We start from the raw sequence: 13,454 nt of genomic DNA, 5'->3' as shown, positions 1-13,454 counted from the left end.
CCAAAAGTGACTATAACATATAAAAATATTATATTGTGTTATACTATATATAACATATATACACATATTATATGTTCTAATATATAACATATTAATAATATAATAACATATGAACATATTATAATTTTATTATATTAATATAATTGTATTACATAATATGCATTTAATAATATGTAATATAATTTCATTAATATAACATAATTATAATAATATAACAATCATAATATATGTATTTAATAATACATACTATATTGTATTTTGATTGTTATATTATTTTATTATTGTATTGTGTTAATTATTATAATAATATTGCATATTATATACCAGGCACTAGAAGCCCAAGACTGAAACAGGCCCTGCTCTCAAGGAACTTACATTCTAACGGAGAGATAAGCGTATACATACATGTAACAGAATAAATAAATATCAAGTAGTGCAGTACAAGGCATCTCGGGAAGGAGGGCCCTAGCAGAGAATGGGGGGGGGGCAATAGTGGGGAAGGGATAGAGAAAGAAAGGCCTAATGAAGAACAGACCGCTTGAGTTCTCTCCCAGGTGCCAGTCAGATTTAATCAAAGGAGCTATCCCTTCAGGACCCCTCAGAGAGATAATCCTTACACTCTCTTCATTTTCTAGAGAGGTAACCGGGGGCACCCGACAGATGTCAGAAAAGTAGCCCCCTACTGAATACCCCCAGAGCCCCTTCGTCACTGCCCAACCCCTGAGCATCATTCCTCTTCCTGGGAGGAGACTGAGAATATTTGGGGTCCCGGCAGCTGGAGCTGGGGCTTAGGGAAAGGCTCCCTGAGGGAAGAAGGACCCAGGGATGTGATGGTGGAAGGAGGTTCCGCCCACGGTTGGAGCTGACATCTCTGAGGGTCTCATCAAAGCAGCCAAGTCAGAAAGCTTTTATTAGGCACCTACTAAGTTCTAAGCCCTAGGGATACAAAGAAAAGCAAAAAAGAATATCTCTGAGCCAGAAGTTTACGGGGGAGCCATCATGCATACAATGATGTACAAACAAGATGGATGGAGATAATTGGGGATGGATGATCTCAGAAGGAGAGCAAGGAGACTGAGAAAGACCGGGGAATGGATCCCGGCAGAAGGGGATGCTTTGGGGAGCTCGACCATGACCGGGAGCCCACCCCCCCAGCCTTCCCAGAATAACTCCCTCCCTCCAGCTCAAGCTAGAAGTGTAGTCAAAGGGTGGGAATCATGCAGTGACCGCGTTTGCCCACAAGGGGGAGATGGTGACCTGTCCCTAAAGGAGCCAGACTTTCTCCATAGTCCGAGAGCTTCCGGGAGGGGGAGGCTCCTGGGGGGAAATGAGAGTAGGTGATGAGGGGGTCATTTAGGGAGGAAAACATGCTATGGAGGGGGGGGGGCAATAATAGAGAAAACATTTACTAGTGAAGAATTAATTATCGATGAATTAATGCACGTTTTTATTCATGACAGGGGGGAGAGTGAATGAAGGCTGAAGGGGCTGAGGTTCAGTGGAAGGGCAGGGAGGGCGCCATGGAAGGGAGATGGCAAAGGGGACCGGTGGGGAGGAAGGCGATGTGGGAGAGGCAGCCCGCCGTACGGCCCCGAGGGGAAACTGGGAGATGGACAAGGTCCTGGAGGAAAACTAAGCTGGAGGTCGGGGGGAGGGAGGTCAGCAGGGTCAGGGTGGGGTGTCCCTGTGGCCACCCACTGCAGCCCCTCCCTCGGGAGCCTGTGGCCACCCAGAGTCATGTGACCCTTCCTGAACCCTGTGTAAATAGGGCTTGGGGTTTGCGGCTTCGGGTTTGCAGGAAGAATCCTGAAAATAAACAGTGTAAGTTCATGATTTGGCCCAGCACTCACCCTCCCCCATCTAGATTTAAGGGGGAAAGCCCCTCACTCACATGGGGCAGGATTGGGGGATTTCCGGGTCTGGAGAGGCACAATATGCCCCCAGAGCCTCCTAAAAGCCGAGGCCCCTCAGCCCCGCCACCTGTCACCTGGGGGTGCGCACGTGTTGCGAGAGAACTGACTTCCTGCCCCTCCCGGGTGGGCTTTTTCCGAGCCCACTGTGCCATTCCTCCTCCCTTCTCCCTGTCTCCTTCAGCGCCCCCTCCCCTTCCCCAATTTCTCCCCCCACCAGGAATGTCCGTGGGGAAATGGGGGGGATGCGGCTGAGAACGAAATCCGGGTCCCCAAGACCCCCCAGCTCTCCCCCCAGCTGTCACTGTCCAGCATCTGACCCTGCGGAAGCCTCCTTCCCATTCCCAGCCCAGCCGGGCTCAGAGGGAAGCGGGCCTAGAAGTTAGATCCCGAGCAAGAATTTCCTGCCCGTGAGGAGGCTTTGAAAACGTGCGAGAAGCCAGAGAACTAGAGGGGGAAGGCTAAAGGTGCTCCCGGCCTTGGGCCTGGGCCCCGGCCCCCGACTCGGGCCCGCTGGGGGGGGGGCGGTCAAGAGGTCACTAGCTGACGATCCCCAGGCCCAAGCCACGCGGGCAGCGTCCTGGCTTCTGCAGGCCTGCGGCGAGGCCCTCGGGAGTCCCCCCCATCCCCCTTCCCTCCTCCTCCCTGGGAGCCGGCCTCCGGTCTGGAAAGCTTCCCTGCCGATGAAATCAACAAATGCTGTCTGACCTCAATCCCTCCAGCTGCGGGGCCAGTCTCTCCGCCCTGGGTACGTGGGCTCGGCCCGCGGGGGGAGGGGGGAAGGAGACAGCCCGGAGGAGCAAAGAGCAGCCGCCCCCGCCTCTCCCCCCGCCCCCCCCCCCCCCGTGGGAGAGAGATTTCCGGCCGGGAGGGGGGCCCAGCAGAGGCCGGAGGCCGGAGGCGGCGGCGGCCCCTCCCGCGCTGACTCACCGACCTTGCGCTCGGCGGGCGGCCCCGGGGAGAGGAAACCCGAGCCCGAGCCGCCCGCCCAGGCCGCACGCACTGACCCCGCGCCCGGGCCAGGCTCGGCGGGGGAGCCGGGGCCACGCCTGGCTGGGCCCCCAGGGAAGGAGCCGGAGGTCCAACCCGGGCGGGGGCGGAAGAAACCTCAGTTTCCCCTCCCGCCGCCCAGGGAAGGCTGGCACCTGAGTGATTGGACAGGGGTGAGACGAGTTCCGAGGCTGACCCCCGGGACTAAAGGAACCGAGGCTGGGGCACAGCTGCGCCCCCCCACCTCCAGCGGAATAACCCGAGTTATTAGCCTGCTCCCCGCCCCCCACGTCCCTCAGGTGCCACAAGGACTGAGGGAGGGGCTTTCTTGGAGTCGGGGCGGCCTCTCCCGGCCTGGCTGGGTGGTCAGGATGGAGCCTCCCTAAGCCTGACAGATGCACTCCCAGATGTGTGTAGGAAGAGGAGCTGTCGGCCTGATTTCCTTCCCAAGAAAATCCCGAGAGGGAGGGGGTGGGCTGCCGGCTGGGGAGGGGGAGGGAGTTATTTATGACTAGCGGGGCCCAGGAGCTTTCCTTCCCTTTCCAGGGAGTTGCCTCTCCCACTGCCCGGGAGAAATGGCCGGGCCAGGAAGGCCCCTGGAGATCTCGAGGTCTCTCCTCTCACTTTACGGGAAGGGCGAGATTTGGGCAGTTACACAGTGAGCCTTAAGCCGGCCTCTCCGGACCCAGTCATGTGCTCCAGCAGCCTCCCGATAACCAGGGGTCAGGAAGGGCTGCGTTCAAATACTATCTGAGATGACCCTGGGCCTCCCGCTCACCCTGCGCCCCCTCCCCTCCCCGCAGCCCTGGGCCGGAGCCGGCTGCCACCCGTCCCTCACTCCGTGGGCTTCGGCTCCCTAAGCCACCAGCGCCGGCTGCTAGGGACCCTCCCTCCTCCCCCACCCCCTCCAGTGTCTCTTAGAATCCCAAGTGCCACACCCTTGATGCTATAGGGTTGTCCCTGGGGGAGAATGAGCGGAAAGCCCCCCCCCTCCTGCAATATTACCCCTCCCCCCACCAACCCCCTCCTGCAGCAGCGCCCTTCCCCCCCCCCCACAGCCTTCCCAGGCCTTGCGGAGGGTGTGGCCGGCACAGACATGTGAAGACTCGGCTCGGAAGGGATAGCCAAGGCTCCATTTCTCTATCGATCCCCGGGGCTAAGCCCGTTCCTGCCTCTGCCTCCCAGCCCCTCACTGAGCCAGCAAAGCCTGTATCCCCGAGTCCGGGCCGGCCGCAGTGGAAAGAGACTGCATTTTGAGGACGATGACTCAGCCGCTGACTTGTGACCTCAGGACAAGTCCGGCTCAGTTTCTGATACGCACAAATTGGGGGGAGTTCCAGGCCTAAGGAGTCACCCTCCCTCTGCAGAACTCGGAATAGAGGGTCAGGCCTATGGAAGTGGGACCCGGCTTCCTCACGTGAGGTGACCTTGAGCCAGTCACTTCCACATTTTAAACGTCAATTCTGTAGAACAGGGGGAGGGACTAGATCAAGGTCTGATCTTAGATGCTGGGGGGGGGTGTTTATATCTTTATTTCGATCTAAGCAGCCTCCTTGGTAAAACAAAAACCATTGTCCTGAAAGGGACTCCCAGGGACTATCAAAGAGGGGAAGAAGAAAAGAAAGTCTGGTCTGGATGGTCCCTAACTTCCTTCCTGGCTCTTCCTGTGATCTGAAAGAAAGCCTTATGGATTCATGGGGAGGAGGGTGAAATGTGGTTCCGTCTGGGCAGGCCTTAGGGGCCTTCCGGAGCTGCTGGGAACCCTCTCCTAGGGGAGGGAAGGATCTAGAAGAACAGACTTCAGAATAAAGCCTTCCCAGGGAGAGGGAGGGCAGGAGAGGGGGGCACAGGGAGGAAGACCCAACACTGCTCTTCTCTCCCTCCTCCCTCCACATCCCTAAGCAGGGATTTGGGCCAAGGAGAGTAGTGATGACATTACTGAAGATTTCCCCCACCTCCTTTCCCCACCCGAAGACCAGAGGGCCTGATCCAGCTCAGCTGGGCTTGCTCCTTCCCAGCATGCTGTTGGAGGACAGATGGGAGCTTGTTGGTTCCCCGGGGGGTAACTACCTCCTTTATCAACGACCAGGGGCAAAGGCCAGCTGGGGTCTCAGGCTTCATCCAGAGGGCCCTGGGAGGGCTTAGAGCCCCATGGGGAAGGCCGGGCTGAGGCCTTCTTGGAAGTCACCTCAGGATATCTGCCCTCTGCAGACTTGAGTTCCCACTCCCCAGAACAGAACAGAACAGCCTTCCCCTTCTGCAGTGCTGGCAGGAAGCCCGGGACAAGCTTCACCTTTGAGTCCTTGGCCTCTGGCCCATTCACCCAGAGTCTCTGCTGCCTCAGCGCACACATCCTGCCTGCCCCAGCCTCCCACTGACCACGAGACAACTGCAGCCCCTTCCCCTTCATGGGCTGTGGCATCATGGGGCTGCCCACACACGCTCCATGTGTGCCAGGGTTCATGAATCAGGCCCTCTCTCATGGGCCGCCCCACCCAGAGCAGGGCTGGGAAGGACCGGGCAGTGTGAGAAATCTGGGGAGGGAGAAGGGAGCATTATAGGCTGGCCTGAGAGGCCGAGGCCAGGGCCTGAGTGGGATTCGGGATAGAAATGGGGAGACTGAGGGCTGAGGGAGATATATATGAGACACTTGGGTCCTCTGGAGGGGGAATCTAAATGGAAATAAAGGACCTGGGGGGAGGGGGAACAGGATGTGGTGGTCCAGGAGTTTATAGTAAGGAGGAAGCCTCTTCCATGGAAGGAGTATGGGCTTTAAGGTCATACCATGGGTTCAAATCTTGTCCAGTCACTTACATGAGCTATTTTATTTCTCTGGGTCTCAAATTAAAGGGCCTTCAAAGTCCATTTGAATTCTAAATCAGTGTTAATCCTATTAGTCTGTGAGGTAGGAAATTTGAGAGCTCTGGGCCACCAATATTCTCTTAGAGATATTAATTTTATATATATATTTCAGGAAAACCTGAATTAGAAACAAAATTACATCCCGATTTTCACTAATTTCTAACTGAAATTTAGAATTTTCTTTAATTATTACATATTATGATTCAAAAGATTCCAGGAGCCTTTGGCCCTTCCTAAAGTTAAATCACCTGTTCTAAGAAGATTGTGGGGGAAAGGAAGTCTCAGATCCACATTGGGCAAGGTCTTTGAGGGTCTTATTGAGGATCTGAGTGTCCAGGGCAGGGCTCTAGAACTTCTAGGGTCTTTAGTGCCTAGGTAGGAGGAGAAAAAGGAAAGAGCAGATTGCTATTGCCTCTCCTTCAAATCTTCTGCCTTGGCTTCTATGAGAGATTGATGGAGAGGTTTACTATCTGGACCCCAGTGCGTCATGGGAATAACAGGATCTCTCTGCCAATTCCTCCCCTCCTGGCCCCGGTGTATTGAAAGAACACGTCTCCACCATAGAGGGCCAGGACTGGGTGCTGGAGATGGCTAGAAAGTCATAGGGAGAGGTGGGCTGAGTTCCAGGCATCTGGAATAATGTGAGGATAAACCAGGAAGCAATAAAGGAGGGGAGCTTTATGGGAATTGCAGAGCCTAATGGTCTTGAAAGCTGGGATCAGGAATCTGTTAGGAGTCACATTTAGCTGGAAGAGACCCAAGTCCAGCTCTTTCTCACCCTTCATTTGCGTTCTGGCCCACAGGCCTGAGCAGGGATCAGCCTGGTTGGGATTTCAAACCCATATGGTTTTTACCTTCTTGTTCTATTCAGGGCTTAACACAAAGAAGGGCACACAGTAGGGGTTTAACAAATACCTGCAGACTAGCTGAATTCCACCTCCACTGGCCCACCTACCCCAAGGAGAAACAAGGGCATCTCATTCCTAGCCATCAAAGCTAGAAAAAAGCAGCCAAATCTGATGTTTGGGAGTAAGAAAGAACTATCTGAATCTCATCTCAGACATTCACTAGCTGGATCACTATAGTCTAATAATGACCTTCTCTGTTTGCCTCAGTTTCCTCATCTATAAAATGGGGGTAATAATAGCAACTTCCTCCCATGTGAAGCTCAAAATGAGATATGTGTTTTAAAAAACACTGAGAATCTCGCACATAGTAGGTACTATATACATGTTTATTATCTTTCCGAGCCTCACTTCTTCACCTTTAAAATTGTGATGATGATGATGAAAATGTTAATAATCAAAAACATTTACATAGTACTCTTAAGATTTTCAAAATACTTTGATCCCCACTACCCTGGAACATTCTATCATTATGCTGATTTTATTTTATTTTAAAATTATATTTATTTGTTTAACACTTAAATGCAAAATATAAAAAGAAAAACAAAACAACATGGAAAAGGAAAAAGAAAAAAATCATCACATGCAAAACAGAACATAAGAAAGGATTCAAAATATGAGTCAATAAACTTCCATTTCAAGAAATACTACACATCTGCACTTTGTTTCCTTGTAGATTTTCTTTTGTTCTTTGCTGTGCATTTTTAATTTTATCCCATTTTTCCCTTTTCCTTCCCCCTCACCCCAAAAGCCTACAATTAAGCATGGATGTGTCTATCTAGACACACACATATATTCATATCTACATATATATATATATCTACATATATATATATATGTAGATATATATACACATGCCTATTTTACAGATAATAAAAATAGCTAACATTTATATGTGGACATGATTGAAAAATGTATAAATGTCTGGCTAGGGACAGCTAGATGGCACAGTGGCTACAGCACTGGTCCTGAAGTCAGGAGGCTCTGAATTCAAATTCAACCTCAGACACTTAACGCTTACTAGCTATGTGACTCACTTAACCTCAATTGCTTCACAAAAAAATAAAGTAAAAATTGTTATTCAAGTCTGACTCTTTGTGATCCCATTTGAGGTTTCCTTGGCAGTGAGTGATACTGGAGCAGTTTGCAATTTCCTTCTCCAGCTCATTTTACAGATGAGTAAACTGAGCAAAAAAAAAAAATTAAGTGACTTGCCCGGGATCACACAAGCTAGTGAGGTTTTGAGAGTGAATTTGGACTCAGATCTTCCTGACTAGATACAGATTATTGTGAAATTCCAACTGGGTAATGTATGACTCCAACTCTTATGTTTTACAGATGGGGAAACTGAGCCGAAGATGAACTAATCATTGAGATTTGGGAGGGACCACATCTGGTTTATTCCCCTCATTTGACTGATGAATGAATGAATGAAAAGCATTTAGTTAGCCTTGGGACACAGATACAAAACATAAAGCAGCTCACTTGCTTACCTTCTAGGTGACTGGAGGAGACTATTTTTTTCCCTGAGACAACTGGAGTTAAGTGACTTGCCCAGGGTCACATAGCTAGGATCTGTTAAGTGTCTGAAGTCACATTTGAATTCAGGTCCTCCTGACTTCAGGGCAGGTGCTCTAACCCCTACACTACCTAACTGCCCCAGGGGGCTATTTTTTGGGGGGAAATCTCAGGTAAGAATGGAAGCATACGGGAGTTGGTTGCCAGGTTCTTCCCTAAAACAGAGGCATTACTGCTTTAAGGGCAGATCCTGAGGTGGAATTGTGGGAAGGGGCCTGGGACTGTGGTGGGGCAGGGTGTGAGCATGAACTAAAAAGCAGGGAGTACTAGAAGACAGAGCCAAGGAAAAGGGAGTTCGGATAATAGATTTAACCCCAGAATGGACCCAATTCTACAGGTGAGGAAACTGAGGCTCAGGGGAATGAAATGTTCAAGGTCATTCAGCAAGTGAATATTTAAGCTGGGAGAGGGGTGGGTGTGTGTGAAGACTTTCCCCCCCAGAATGGATGAGAGTCACCAAGGTCAGTCATTGCTAGCCATCCTGACTTTTGTCCTGCCACTGGAAGATAGAGTGGGCAGCCCTGCCTAATTAATTCAGATGTCAAGCCCCAGCCCAAGATGTCATTGGTCCTGTTCTAAAAGAAAGGACGAACCACAGGTTGACACACAGTGGGCCCTTTAATGCTTCTTAACTTGAACCCAAGCCCCCTTCCTCTAGACCAGATCCATGGCTGCCAAACATGAGATTGGAAGGTCCCTTTCCACCTTAGTCCTGCATCTTTTGGGCAGAGCTCCAGAAAGAGCATTTCCTGTCAGGATGTGACCCGGGAGCCCCTTTCACTGGGGTAGCTGAGGAGGATGGGAAGAGGCTCCCCTGAGCGGAAGCTAGGGTACAGAGGCTAGGGGGTCCTAGCCTGGTGGAGAGCAGAGGCAGAGGCAGATTAGGAACCCACATTTCCAGACAGAGAGAAAGGGGATAGCCTGTCTCAGGGCCCCAGCCGTAAAATGTCTGTATCTGGGGCAGGGGCCAATGGCCCCTGAGCCACTGACACCCCAGGCTTTCATCAGCCAGGCCCATGGGAGGGACCTCCTCTTCTCGTTCCCATCTGGGACTCTGGGGAAGGGGACACTTCGGGCCTGTGACCCCCCTCACTGGGTCTCCCCTCCCAGACGTGGCCCTTCTCCCAGCTGCTCCAGACATGGCAAGTCCAAGGCCAGGGCTGCCCTAGCCCCATTCCTCAGTTGGGAAACCAAGCCCCACCCTGGGCACCATGCCTGGATTTCCTTCCCACCCTCCAGGTCCTGCCTACAAAGGTTTCCTGGAGCAGAAACAGCAACCTCAGGGAGAGACGGGGTATCCTGGGAGGGGACCTCGGGCTGGGGGCCAGACTGGAGCTGGGGTGGGGGTGGGGAACGACTGAAGTTCTTTAGGAAGCTCTGGTTCTCAGCAGAGCTCCACCCTCCCACCCCACCTCCCTACCCCCTGCCCTGCTGGAGTGTCAAGACCCACAGCTGGAGCATCTGGGACAGTTTAAGGCAGAAAACTGACCCCTGAAGGGCTTCTCTCACCCTGCCCCCCACCCCACCCTCACCCCGACCACCCAGCTCCCTGAGGGCTACGCAGGTGGTGAACTGAGAGGTGACCCGGAGTCAAACCCAGCCCCCAAACCCTCCTCCTCCTCCCCAGAGGTGATCTCTGACCTCCGCCTGCCATTCCTAATTGAGCAACCTAACCCCACCCCACCCCCCAACTGCGGCCCTGAGGGGATCCTGGAAACTGCCTGACTGCCTTCTCACCTGAGGAAAAAGGGCTAAACTCCTTTCTATCACCTAATCCCTGGGGCCAAGCCCTGGGGCGGGACATTGGGAAACTCCCAAGAGCCCGAGGCCTTGCCCCCTAGTCCTCCACACACACCTGAACACTTGGAAGTTCATTGCAAACTAAGGCTGGGGAGAACCCTCCGCTGGCCTCCGCATCTTTATCTGGAGCCTCCATTGGAGGCTTAGACGTGGTGGGGCATTAAGGCGCCCAGATCTGAGGGTCCAGAAGCCCGGGACCGGGCCTATGGGACCTCCACCCGCCCACCAGGAGGCCAGCGGTTTTACTCTCCAAAAAGGAGACTTCCAGACAATTGGGGGGGGGGGGGTCCAGCCTCCACATGCAGTCTTCTCAGTACCTTGGGACAGAAGGCACAACATTAATGAGGTGTCTTTGGGACTCAGGGGTCCAAAGGTCCATCTTGCACCCTGGTTCTGGCCCGCGCAGCCCGGAGCTGGGTTCTTCCAAGCCTCCAATCTCAGCTGCCTCCTCCCTGCAGACCCCGCCCGGACTAGCGTCCTCTGACAGGCGAGGGAGGTTTGGGTCACCCGAACCCCAAAAGAACCTCAAGGGGGAACCACGGGCCCCCTACCCATGACCGGGCCCAGAGGGCAGAGGGATTTAGGGCTGGACGGGAGGCCCCAAGGGCTGATGGGGGGGGAAATCAAAAAGCCAGGAGAGACCCACACCGGGAGGGCCACCTTCCCCAGCTTAAACAGGGGGAGATAGCGAAAACCGAAAAAGCCTTTGGCAATTTGGGGAGGGGGCTTCTGGGCCCTCGGCTCCGGACCGGGCTGAGGGACGCCCCCCGGAGTGGCCCACAGGCGAGAGACGCTTCGCAGCTCGGACTGCTCCAACAGGGCCCGAGTCTGAAAGTCAAGGGCAGCCCGCGCCCCCCCTTTCCCGACCCCCTGGAGAGTGGACATCCTTCTGGAGGGGGAGGGAGGAGACGGTGGCTCCAGCCGGGGGAGGTGACCTCCCCCGCGGGCGGCGGGCCGCTCGGGGCCCGCTCCGGTTATCGGCGCGGCGAGTCCCTGGCGCGGCCCTTATTGACTCTCCCCGGGCCAGGGCCGGGGGGAGGGGGCGAGGTTGGAACGAGCAGCGCTTTCCCACGCCCGCAGCCGCCGCGGCCCCGGGCGCATTCCTCCCCGCCCCCCGCCCCCCTCCCTCCGCAAATGTTTGCTCAGCCCGGGACAAACACACCTTGGCAGGAGCCGACGCCCCGCCCCGGGCCCGCCCCGGGGTCAGGCCGGGTTTGCTCTGAGGCCGGGCCGGGGCTGCTGGGGCAGGCTCGGGGAAGGGAGAGGAATCCCGAGGGGGGAGGGGCGGGAGCTCCTCCCGGGCTCCGTGGGGGGCGGAGGGGGAGGGGATGAAAGGGGGGAAGTGACTCCCGGGAAGGGCCTCCAGCCGCCACTGAGTTTCGAAAACCCCCTCCCCCCACGCCCTTCCTCTAACTCCCGCCAGCGCTTGCAGCACCCGCATCTTCCACCTCGTGCCCCCGGGGGAAGCGAGAGAGCCCATTCCCAGAGCACCCCGGGCCCTAAGCGAAGGTGCCCTGGGAAGCTGGAGAGGGGGAGGGGCGGCCATCCCTCCATCGCCTCTCTGCCTTTGCTCAGACTTCCCCATACCTGGGAGAAGCTCCCTGGGAGGAGGACGAGGGATCAGCCGGGCCACCTGAGACCCAGAAACCTCCCCGAGCAGCCGGAGACCAATGGTTAGCCACTGGGGGAACAATCTCCAGATGCTCCGTGAGATGTGATTTCCTGGGGAACAGGAACGCCCCCCTCCCAAGCACCCCCCCCACCTTTTTAATAATTGTCCACTAACCGAGTACCGAGACCGTGTAGACAAAGCTGGATCTGGGCTTTGGGGGAGTCCCGGAGGCCGCTTAGCTGGCCGGAGTCCCCGGGCTCAGAGCTCTCACACACTTCCTGGTACGACTTTCTCCCCCATTGCCACTTCTCTATTTGCCCTTCTGGCTTATTTTTATTCCCTCTTATTGGAAAGTAAGGGCATTTATGAAGCGCTTTATGGCTGCTAACTCATTTGACCCTCACAACCAACTTGGGAAGGAGATGCTGTTATCCCCATTTTACAGATGAGGAAACTGAGGCACGAAGCGTGACTAGTCCATTATCAAAAAGGAAGCAAGTCTCCGAGGCAGAATTTGAACCTCACACTGACCTAGCTGAGGGCAAGGACAACTTCCCTCTAGTTTTTGTAGCCCCAATCCCCAACAAAGGGCCTGGCATTGGGTGGGGGGAAAGCTAATTCACATTAGTGGGGAGCTAGAGATTCAGCTCCTCTGAAATATGCAGCTTTTTTTGTTTTGTTTTGTTTTGTTTTCCTGAAGCTGGGGTTAAGTGACTTGCCCAGGGTCACACAGCTAGGAAGTGTTAAGTGTCTGAGATCAGATTTGAATTCGGGTCCTCCTGAATTCAAGGCTGGTGCTCTATCCACTGCGCCATCCCGCTGCCCCCGAAATATGTAGTTTTAGAATTGAGTGGGGGCGCAGAGGATCCTAGCTCTCGGGCTGAAAATCCCCTCAGCTGACCTAGCCCAAAGCTTCTTAAACTGTCGGTTGTCACTGAAAAATTTGGCCACAAATATTACCCCAGGATTTAAATCCTTAGGTAAAAATAAACAAGTGTGTCCATCCAATTAGCGTGCAAATTTGCTTTTCTCTTTAATTACATGATACATGTAAATTACATGTATCCCGAAGAACTGTTTTAAAATATATTTTAATGATTTATTATTAGTAAATGTTTAATTTGCAGACCTATTTTATATATCTGTATACTTGGGGTCTTTCTGAGGAGAAAAGGGGTCTCCAATGGAAAAGTTTAAGAAATTCTGCTCTAGTCCTTGGGCCAGAAGGCACGAGAGTAATAAATAAGAGGCAGTGTTATACGATACGCCTCTAGGTGGCGCCATAGTGAATAGAGCTCTTTTCCTGAAATCAAGAAGACTCAACTTCCAGAGTTCAAACCCTACCCCAGACACTTCCTGGGCAACTTGATCCTGTTTACCTCAGTTTCCTCATCTGCAAAATGAGCAGAGAAGGAAATGGCAAATCACTTCAGAATCTTTGCCAAGGAAATACCAAATGGGGTCTTGACTTAAAGTCAAGTTGGACTTGATTGAATAACAACAATTAAAGTGTGATCCAGTTGATAAACTCCTGCACCTGGAGTCAAAAAAAAAACTTGAGTAAATTCAGGTACTTATCACCTTTGCAATAGGCAAACCTCTGTGCTTCAGTTCCCTCATCTGTAAAATGATCAGATCAGACCTAATGGTCTCTCCCAGCTCTAAAATCTATGGTGTTATAAGTGATAACTTAATTAAATCGAATGAGTGTAACAGAGGATGCTCCTTGAAGGCAGGCACAGTGCCAGGTCTATAATATATGTTAAATAAATGTTTGTTGAAACTAAATGGAAAGAT

The sequence above is a fragment of the Sminthopsis crassicaudata genome, chromosome 3, assembly GCF_048593235.1.
Source record: "Sminthopsis crassicaudata isolate SCR6 chromosome 3, ASM4859323v1, whole genome shotgun sequence".
In the NCBI taxonomy this organism is placed as follows: Eukaryota; Metazoa; Chordata; class Mammalia; order Dasyuromorphia; family Dasyuridae; genus Sminthopsis; species Sminthopsis crassicaudata.
This window is presented reverse-complemented; position numbering follows the sequence as displayed.